The sequence below is a fragment of the Ambystoma mexicanum genome, chromosome 3q (genome assembly GCF_040938575.1).
Source record: "Ambystoma mexicanum isolate Mex_15411 chromosome 3q, UKY_AmexF1_1, whole genome shotgun sequence".
In the NCBI taxonomy this organism is placed as follows: Eukaryota; Metazoa; Chordata; class Amphibia; order Caudata; family Ambystomatidae; genus Ambystoma; species Ambystoma mexicanum.
Genome location: NC_090926.1, coordinates 78,139,187 through 78,150,111, shown reverse-complemented (window position 1 = coordinate 78,150,111; position 10,925 = coordinate 78,139,187).

Below are 10,925 nucleotides of genomic sequence, written 5' to 3'. Positions count from 1 at the left end.
TTAATCAAAATATGCAAAGAGACCCAACAAAGGGGCAGCAAGTCCTGGCATTCATGCCATGATAATGGGTTTGGTACCACTGAGTCCTTAGTCAAGATTTTGGAGATACATAAAATTGTAGGCTTGAAGGCATAGAGATTGATCCAGAAACTCTAGGTAACCGGGCACAGAGAGCTATAAACCCCCTGGGTAGTGCGAATGCAGCATTAAACTCGGAAAGAAGGATGGGAATATTGCTTAAAGTAGATCACGAATTAGGAGAGCTAACAGACAAACAACCTGCAAGTACAGACGCATATTTAATTGAGCACAATTCATCATAATTTTATCAGATTCCTCCTGATCGCCGCTTAACTCCGATAACCTCGCCTCCTTCTTACCTGATTTGTTCGGTAGATTCTTGCCTCTTCCCCTTCTCTGGGTGTTTAGTTTTTTCTTCCAGAGATAAGGTCTCCCTCGGAGAGAAGCCACTATGCCTACCTTCTGAAAAGAGGCCGGTTAGGGACCCCTTCCTGAGGAAGCCAGTGAAGAGGAAAAAGCCTGTGTGATGGAAAAAAACCTCTTTGAATGGTGGATCCAGCAGTTTCTGGTAGTGTTGAAGCCACGACAAAGAGATCCAAGAAACAAGAACGCTGAATGACTCTGCAATGTTCGTAGTGATAACCCAAAAGCAAGTAACAGTCTAATCCGAGGTAAGTTTTGGAGGGAGTGACTGATGGCGGTACAGAAACAGTCTGGCAAGGAGATATGGCAAACTGGGAAAGGAGCGCCACAGAGAGGGAGAGCACTGGTCAGGCTCAGGTAGGGATTTACACAGCCGAAAGGAAGGCTCGCAAGCGAGCGTTCCTGTGAGAGAGCTCAGCCACCCAGAATGACCGAGGAAGCAAACTGTGAAGCCGTTGGGGGGGGGGAGGAAGAAAGCAGAGAGTGGACAGGCTGCGAAAGAGAGAGAGATCTAGCAGCCCATGAACGAGGAGAGAGAGCTGAGCAGTGAAGGGCAATGCAGGGGAAGCCAAGAGAAAAGGATGGAAGCACGGGGCGAGAAGGAACAAGCCCTGAGGAGACAGGACAGCACGGCATCGACAGAGGGGACTGTTGTGGCTCGAAGGGTACCTGGCAGAAGACTGAGAGGATGATGACCATAGGTATAGAAGAAAGGGCTAAGGCCAGTAGCAGAGTGTTTTGAGTTGTTATACGAAAACTCAGAAATAGGCAGGAGTGAGATCCAGTTATCCTGCTGGAAATTCATGAAACAGCACAGGTATTGTTCCAAGGAAGCGTTCAGGCGTTAGGTCTGCCCATTTGTCTGGGGATGGAATCCCAACAACAGTGCCCTCTCAATCCCGAGCTGCTCACACAATGCATTCCAGAATCGGGAGGTATATTGACTTCCTCTATCAGAAATGATCTTTTCCGGGAGACCATGTAGGTAGACCATGTAATCGGAATATGTCCTTTGCAAATGTTGCGGCCATCCTGTGTGAAGATGGAATTCCGGGAAGAGGGGAGAAGTGAGCCATCTTGGTGAACGAGTCTATGGTCACCATGATGCACGAGCATCCCTCGGAGGGAGGGAAATCCACAATGAAATCTGTTGTAAGGTGACTCCAGGGTTTAGTTGGCACTGGATCTCGCTGCAACAGTCCCAGCTGCCTTTGTGTGCGGTATTTGTTCTTGTTGCACGTGGGACAAGACTGGATGTACTCCTTCACATCTGATGGGAGACCAGGCCACCAAAAATGTTTCTGGATCAGCTCCAATTTAGTGGCGCATCCACTATGACCTGCGAGGGTACTGTCGTGGCACCAACACAAGACGTAACGGCAGGGCGCCGCATCTGGATGAAACAACCGATGATTGACAAAGACCAATCCTCTCTTGTTCTGGGCTAGGTCTTTGTGAGTGGATCTAGGCAGATCGTCTACATAACTGGAAGCTTCCTTGACCTTCTGGAGGAAGGTAGGCACTTGGAAAACAATCTTGTTGCAGGGGAAAAAGGATTTTGGGATGGTGCTCTGCGAGGCGTCCAGGACCGGTAATGTGGGACAAGGCGCCTGCTAAGACATTCTTGCTACCGGGTATATATGTGATGACAAAGTCATATTGTGCAAAGAAATGTGCCCATCTGGCTTGTTTTGAGTTTATGCATTCCATTTGCTGAGGGACCCTTAAATTCTTGTGGTCAGTGCGAACTATAAATGGATAACTGGCTCCTTTGAGCAGGTGTCGCCATTCCTCACACGCGATCTTCATGGCCTGTAACTCTTTCTCGATGACAGCATAATTGGCTTGGCTGGGTGTCAGTGTTTTAGAGAGATAGGCCACTGGGTGTTCGATGCCTTCGAACTCCTGTAGTAGTGCTGCCCCAATCGCGGCAGCGGATGCATCTGCTTCTACAATGAACTGACGGTTTTGGTCAGGCTGGCGTAGAACCGGAGCAGAGCAGGACAGTTTCTTTAGTTGTTGGAAAGCTGCTTCTGCACTGTCTGTCCATGAAAACATGGTGACAGTTTCTTTAGCAGAGGAGTAATGGGAAGCACTATCTGAGAGAATGCCAGAATACATTTCCTGTAGAAATTGGCTAAGCCCAAGAACCTTTGAATGTCTTTCACTGAGGCCGGAGAAGGCCATTCCAGAATTGAAGCCACTTTCCTTGGGTCCATCTTCACTCCATGTTCCAATAAAATGAATCCTAGGTAAGGAACAGATGACACATTAAACAGACACTTCTCTGGTTTGACCAATAACCAGTGTTCTAGCAATCATAGTAGGACTTCGTGGAGAATTTCTTGGAGAAGCTGGGATGAAGATGAAAATGCCAGGATACCATCCAGGTAAACTATAGTACTATGGAATAATAGATTTGAGAACAACCGGTCCATAAACCGCTGAAAAATGGCAGAAGCGTTAACCAGACCAAACAGCATTACTTTGTATTCAAAATGCCCGAATGGAGTCCGGAAAGCAGTCTTCCATTCGTATCCCGCTCGTACCCTCAGCAGGTGGTATGGTCATCTGAGGTCCAATTTAGAGAATATAACTGCACCCTGAACAGCCTCCAGAATGTCCTTAATTAAGGGCATTGGGGGGTCTGTCCCGGATGGTAACTCGGTTCAGTCCTTGATAATCTATACACGGCCTGAGTTGTTGGGTATCGCGTTTAGGTATGAAAAACAGAGATGCCCCGCCTGGAGAATGGGAGGTTTGAATTAGGCCGGTTTGTAGGTCCAAATCCAAATATTCTCTATGTGCTTTCTTCTACTTCTGGGACAATGAGTACATTCTTCCAAACGGAATGAGAGCCTCTGGGGTGAGATCAATGGCACAGTCTTCCGGTCGGTGGGGAGGCAGTTCTTGTCCAGAAAGACTTCTCTGAATTCACCAAGCTCCGTGGGTATACAATGTATTCCTCGTGCGTCCGGAGGAGATGTCATCACGGCTTTGATGGTGTCATAGCTTACCCAGTATAGGCAGGTTTGATGGCAGAATCCCAAGTTGAACACTATCTACTTCCTGGCCCAGTCGATAGCAGGATTGTGCAGCCATGTTATGTAAAGGATTACTGGAAAGTGGGCTGCTCGAATGATGTCGAACTGAAGAGATAAAGTCTCCCTCACAGAGAAGCCACCATGTCTGCATTCTGAAAAGAGGCCAGCTAGGGACCCCTTCCAAAGGAAGCCAGTCAATAGGAAAAAGACTATGTGGCGGAAAAAATCTCTTTGAATGGTGGATCCAGCAGTCTCTGGTAGTGTTGAAGCTGCAACAAAGAGATCCAAGAAACAAGAACACTGAATGACTCTCCAATGTTCGTAGTGGGAACCCAACCGCAAGTAGCAGTCCAATCCGAGGTAAGTTTTGGAGGGAGTGACTGATGGCTGCACAGAAACAGTCCAGCAAGGAGATGTGGCAACTTGGGAGAGGAGCGCCACAGAGAGGGAGAGCCATGGTCGAGCTCAGGTAGGGATTTACATAGCCGAAAGGAAGGCTCACAAGCGGGCGTACCTGTGCGAGAGCTAAGCCAATGGGAATGACTGTGGAAGCAAACGGCAAAGCCGTTGGGGGCGGGGGAGAAAGAAAGCAGAGAGCGGACAGGCCACGAAAGAGAGAGAGATCTAACGACCCACGATTGAGGAGAGAGAGCTCAGCAATGAAAGGCACAGCGGGGGAACACAAGAGAAAAGTATAGAAGAGTGGGGCAAGAAGGAGCAAGCCCTGAGGGGAGAGAGCGCAGCGAGCCGTGGGGAAAGAACCAAGCGGGGGAAGAGAGGAGAGAAAGGAAAGCTGAGCACTGGCAGTGCTCTAAGGAAGCACTGAAAACAGCATTGGTACCACAAAGTGTAGGAACTACTAGGCAGGGTTGCAACGCACCAGGCTCTGGCTGCATTGTGAATATGAGCCGGCAGGCAGCCGGCATGACAGGCAAAGACTAGACCATTGAGGCACGCAGGCTCAGAATGTGGTGTGTATGTTCAATCGCGCCCAAACCTTCAGGGTTTCCACAAGTGCAAGGATGACAGGCTAGTGAAACATTTAGACTTTATTCCAGTGTTATAAACCATACAAATACACAACATAAGCCATATACAATAAATGAAAATAACTGAACAACAACATAAAGAAAATCATTTCTTTCAAAGCCAAAATGTCCCACAAACCACCTCAACCAGACAACACTGGAGTCAATGACCAGACTAAACCTCTTCCCGCCTATCTCAACACATACATTCAGCAAACTGGTGAGCAAAAGCAGCAGAGTGGGTTCCCCAGCAAACCCCTGCCCACCAGATGTCTACAAAGCCATCCTCACCCAGAAAACAACAGCATAGTACTACCTCAACCACCCAGCAAACAACAGCAGAGTACTACCTCAACAACTTGAAAACTCTCACTAGCGGCAGGATCGGTGCCCCAAGGCTTCAAATCAGCCTATATCAAACCACTCCTTAAAGACACCTCGGGAAACGTGGAAGACCTTAACAACTATCAACCCATTTCAAATATACCATACCCGTCAAAGCTACTAGAAAGCTATGTCTATGAGCAAACCTGGGAATATGTGGTGATCAACCAGCTGATGGGTCAGGCACAAGTAGGCCTCAAACCCATTTGAAGAATGTATACTCTGCTACTATCCATCTGGGATGACCTAAAGTCGAACACAGACTCCAACACTAACTCTGCATTAATACTGCTAGATAACTTAGCAGCCTTCGACACAGTCAACCACAACACTCATCAAAAGACTAGAAAATATTGGGATGGGCAACACTGCTCTCCTGTGGTCAAAATCCTCCCTGACAGAAAGAATGGAAACACTCTTAAGAACTTAGGCTGTATTTGACAAGCATCTTTGGGCAGTAATGCCCATTCTTTAGAGGTAGTTAAATCTGTCTTTTTTCAAATGAGACTCCTGAAACCTATTTTACCTCTGGTTTCCGAATCAGACCGTGCAAAAGATTTTAGGTACTATGGTAAACTCAAGATTGGACTACTGCGGCACATTGCTACTTGGAGCCTCACACTGTCAACAGCAATGACTGCAGGTAGCTCATAACGCAGCCTTTCGATTAGTGTACAATCTTCCAAAAAGAGTCCCCCATCTCTAAGTACCGTCAAAAAATGCACTGGTTGCCAGTGCACCAAAGAATTGAATTCTGACTACTATGCCTGATTTTCAGGTGTATTCAAGGAATTGCACCCAGGCACCTGATCTCAAGAATTAAGTTCTATCAGCCAGCACGTACTTTACGCTCCTCCAGGAAAAATCTCCTGGCTGTCCCCTCATCTAATTGCCTCTCCTGGGGGATCGATGCTTTTCCATCAGGGGCCCCCAACTCTGGAATGCACTTCCAGCAGAACTGCGGAATATGGCATCTATTCTTCCCTTTAAAAAAATGTTTAAAACATACTTGTTCTTAACCTCTGCGCCTAGATGCAGTTTACTGCTTGGTTCTGAAAGGATGTGTGCACTATAAATCCCTAATCTAATCTACTGTGGCTAGAACCATTCAAATGAACCCTCAGAAAACATCATGTGGAGTCCCACAGGACTCATCGTTTTCACTGTTACCCTTTAACATGACTCCACTGATCAACCTCATCAAAAAACATGGCCTCACCTGCTACAACTATGCCGAAGACACCCACATCATGCATAAAATCAACATCAATGAAGAGCAAAACCCAATAGTAACCAACTGCCTCTTTGAACTAAACCAATGGATGGCCACCAACAGCCTTAACCTCAACCCAGACAAAACCAAAATCATGATTACACCCAATGACCTGGCAAACAACCCATACATTCCATGACCCGCCAAACTAGGCAGCCTAATGGAAAACAAGCTAACACTAGAACCATAAGTAAAAGCAGTAGTTAAGAAATGCTTCTTCCACCTAGACATAATAAAGAAAATACTTCTCTTATTCGCCTTGTCACACAGAATGCTCGCCACCATCTCTCTCGTCATGCCAAAAATAGACTATGCCAACTGCATCTACTTTGGAATGCCTGTTGAGGAAGTTACAATGAATACAGAACGCAGCTGTAAGGCGTTTGCTAACACTCACATGAAGAGAACATATCACGACAGCACTGGGAACGTTGCATTGGCTGCCAGTCAAAAAATAAATCTTCTTCAAAACGCTCTGCATAACACACAGAGCAATCCGTGGCCAAGGAGCAAATGCATACAGGAGAAAATCACCATCTAGTACAGGTCCAGCAACAACATCCCCCTGAAGCACAAACAATACTGAAAGAAAAAATGTGGGGGTCAGCATTTTCCTGCATAGCAGTGAAACTCTGGAACTCACTCCTGGGTGAAACACAAATAACAGAGAATCACCTCAAGTTCAGGAAATTATTAAAAGCATGGCTCTAACACTGCGAGCTGAAGAAAACTTCAGAGCAACAAATAATCCACCCACCACAACGCAAGAGACTTTCACGAGACTGGACCTCTCAAATGCGAACCACAGACACACCATGAAAAAGACCAAGTAAAAGGGCCAACCCATCACAACAAACCCAAACAGCCCAAACCAACACTACTAATACATCTCTATCCCTCCAACACTCAGCCTATCCACCTCATTACATAACCAACTTGACATAAACCCCAGGCACGAAACACTGACACTACAAACACTCTTCCATCTCTCCACAACACCCAACACACACAGGAATACATGCATACAATGCACACATGCCAATCTACCAAATCAAACCATCAAACATTAACTGTTTTCTCCGAACTGAAGCTACCAACAGCACATCAAAGCTCCCTTGCCCTTTTCCCTCTTAACCCCGCTAACCTTCCTAACCCCCTTCCTTTTCAGAACCACCTGAGAGTCCAGAGAGCATGAAAAAGGTCAGCAGTGCGTGGTACAAGTCCAAAAAACATAACATGTATCATCAAATGATCCATGCATGAATACAACGAGGAGAACAAAGCCTCCAGAGCCTCATGACAATTCATGCATAAATAACAAATGTGTCAGTTATATTACTTTTAAAATCCTATCTGTCCTCCTCCACGCCATACCAATATAAGTGCAGACAGCAAAAATCACATCTATTGATGTTCAAAAATGTACAAAAAATGTACATTCTCAGCTGAATTCAGGGATCGAATACCTCTGTTTAATAAACATGGTTTTAAATGCTTGCTTCACATGTCTGTGAACATAGGACACAAAAATAGGAAATGCTGTACATTTTCCACAACACCAGGGCAGAATGGACAAAATTCAGAATTAGTGTTCCTCCAACCAGCCTTGAATGAGGAAATAGGTAGCGTGCCTACTCACATTTCAGACTAAGATCTCTCAATTGGGCTATTGATCAAACACAATTACTCTTCCAAGGAATTGCCTTGCTTTATGGATAAATAAGTTGACCAATTGATAAATCCAGACACTTACTTACATATTTCCCCATAGAAAAATCTGAGCGAGCATCTATGACATGCTGCCTATATTTGTTAGTAATTCCAACAGGATTAAGCCATAGACCCTCTAAATGTAATAGCTTTAAATAATTCCTAACGTATTTGCACTAGGTGAGTGAGCAATCTTTCTGGTACCTCAAATTGCACAACTAGATCCAAACCCGGAAAAGTAAAGGTTTAATGCTATCTTGTCATCAATAGATGTGAGACCACTTTCCAGCTGGAGAGCAATATTTTTAAGATTTTTTTTTCTGTAACAATGATAGATGAAATGTTACAGTGTGCCCATGTCTCTGCACAATACCGAGCTTAACAATATCCTGGGCTTTGTAAATTTCATGAGCCGGTGGTAAGATGTTATTGCCGAAAGATTTAGACAAACTCAAGATTCCATTTCAATTTTCTTTTCACATGAGGGAGTATGCCTTTTCAATAATTGGTTCCATTTGCCATCCCAAGGTACTGTGATTCCAAGATAACCAAAAAAAAGGTTCCTCCATTTTGGTTTTGCTTATATAGATGTAATCATGAACAAGGGCTGTGTATTTTACCACATCTGATTACTGTGGTTATGTCTTTGTGTATTCTAAAGCATTGGCATTCATAATACTTCACAAAATGCTCATTGAACTTATAATGGGGTACAAGAAATAAGTACTACATCATATGTAAAAATCAAAAGACAGACCCGCTCATCCTACAATAAAGTGGCATCCAATGTGTTTGATGACAATTCATCCAGGACCCCATTGAAACTGGTTAAAGAGATTTGGGGGCCAAGATGCCTCGCTGCCCAACACCCTTCTCTACACGAAATGGTTGTGTGCATTCTCCGCCCATCCTCCATCTCACAGATGCTATACTATTATTATATAATTCTATGATTGCTTTTAAGAGTGGCAATTAAACTATCTTTTTGATCATAGCTTGCTAAAGTTCAACTCTCTCAGAATCCCATCGAAAACTCCCTTTAGAATGAGTAACATCAAATATATAGCACCCCCCTTTAAAGGAGACAGCAGCTGAATATTTTAGTGGGACGGCTGGTAAGCGCAGGGCGAGGATCTGGTTGGGTCATTACATTTTTCATTATGACTCATGGTGGTCATTTTGTAGCAGAGCGGCAAAAAAGACATATTAAAAGGAGCAAAGATGTCATGTCATGGCAGTCATATAGCGCTTTACATATTCAGTGGTATTATTTTAAAGCACTGATAGGTTGAACACCCTCGAGAACCATAGATTAAGTGAGTGGAGAGAGAGACAGCAGTGCATGATGGATGGGCGTATCAGCTACATGTACAGCTGGTGTAATTGTTAAGCTATTTTAGTGATCTGGAAAAAGCTCAAGTGAGTGTGGTTTATACGTTGCATTTATTATAAAGCGCATTACATGCAAAATTAATCTGGTGCAGATGAAGAGTCAGTGAGCGTACATATAGGCTCAGCAATATGCAAACACAGAATACACACAGACACCTGGGAATAAAAGGCATTAACCTAAAAATGAGAAATATGTTTGCAAAACAGGGAAATGAGTGTGTTTCATAGTGGGACAACCCCAGAGGATGATCAGATGTGTTTAAAAAAGTTAAGTGGCACTACGGTTTTGGAATGCAAGGAGAAATATGGCAAGAAAAAATGATTTTTGGTCTAATGATAAGACAGTGGGACTGTGTATCCATGTAGCAAAGACGGCTTTTTGGATCATAGATGTGGCATTGGTTTAGCAGTCTTTTGAGGAAAATGTGTCAGCTGTGGTGTGATTTTAATAAGCACCTTTCAGTGGTAGTTATTTAGACGTGTAGGGGCACATTAGCCCAGGGGCATTTTTTGGCGCAAGTACAGAGAATGCAATGGTGCAGGTACAGGAATACATTCAACAAGAGAAGAATTAGCACATGGATGGCATTGTCGTAGCCACCCAGCTATTTATCATGATGAGATTAGGAAGGGGCTTGATTGCACATTAATGCTTTCAGCATGTTGAGGAAAGCAATGTAAGATTCTTTCATTTTTTAGTGCTGGTGGGTGGGCATTCCAGTTTTTAGGAGCCGGATGGCTAGAGCTGGGCCCCCAGTTGTGGATTTATGAAGGCAGGCACATATATTGGACTGACCAAGAGGGTCTGATGGACTAACAAGAGTGATTCACTCTGTTAAGTATGAAAGGGCGCGGACAAAAAGGCCTCTTTTGTGTGTTGCCCATGAGATTAATAAAAGAATGCAGTTGTTTATTGATAGCCAGTGTGCTTTTCTCCTGGTTTATGAGAGGCTTCTGTATGGGAATATTCAGTATTGCCTAAAGGCATTATTCTGTTTGATACATATTTTTTATTTTATTGAGGAGTTGTGCATGAGTGCCCAGAGAAGGGGCATTGTATTGATCCAATAGTAGTGCCTACTGTAGTTTGGCAAGGAATGAGTGATTCCTAGTAGAAAGGAAAGGTTTGAATGCATGAAAAACCCTTTTTTATTTATTAGAATTCATGAAGCACACAGAAGCCCTTAGGCATCTTGATGCTGTTACAAAGAAGAGGCTTGCAGATTACAATGAAAATGGCATACACAGGTGGTTGCTTGCCACAGCTTTGCCTGTAGTTATAGGACAAATAAATACATACTGTAGTTAAAATGGATGAGCTGCATGTTTAGCTCACGTTGGATAGAGTAGAAATTAAGTAAACACAGGGCATAGAGGTTAATTAAGCAGCAGGGGATGTGTATAGACACCGCTGGGGGAACTGATAGGGGTAGTTAAACAAGGTAGTTTTGGGGGTTTTGGTGGAGAAAAAAAATGAGGAGGCATGGTTCTGCTCTAAGTTCGCTACAGGAAGCATTCCATGGTTTGGGAACAAGATGGGGAAGCTTAGCCCCCTGGTATTAGCTCCATTGGTTAGTGGGACTTGTAGTTGAGTGACATGGTGACTTATTTTGGGTCAGGCTGAACTGACTCTATTAACAGCATCAGTTA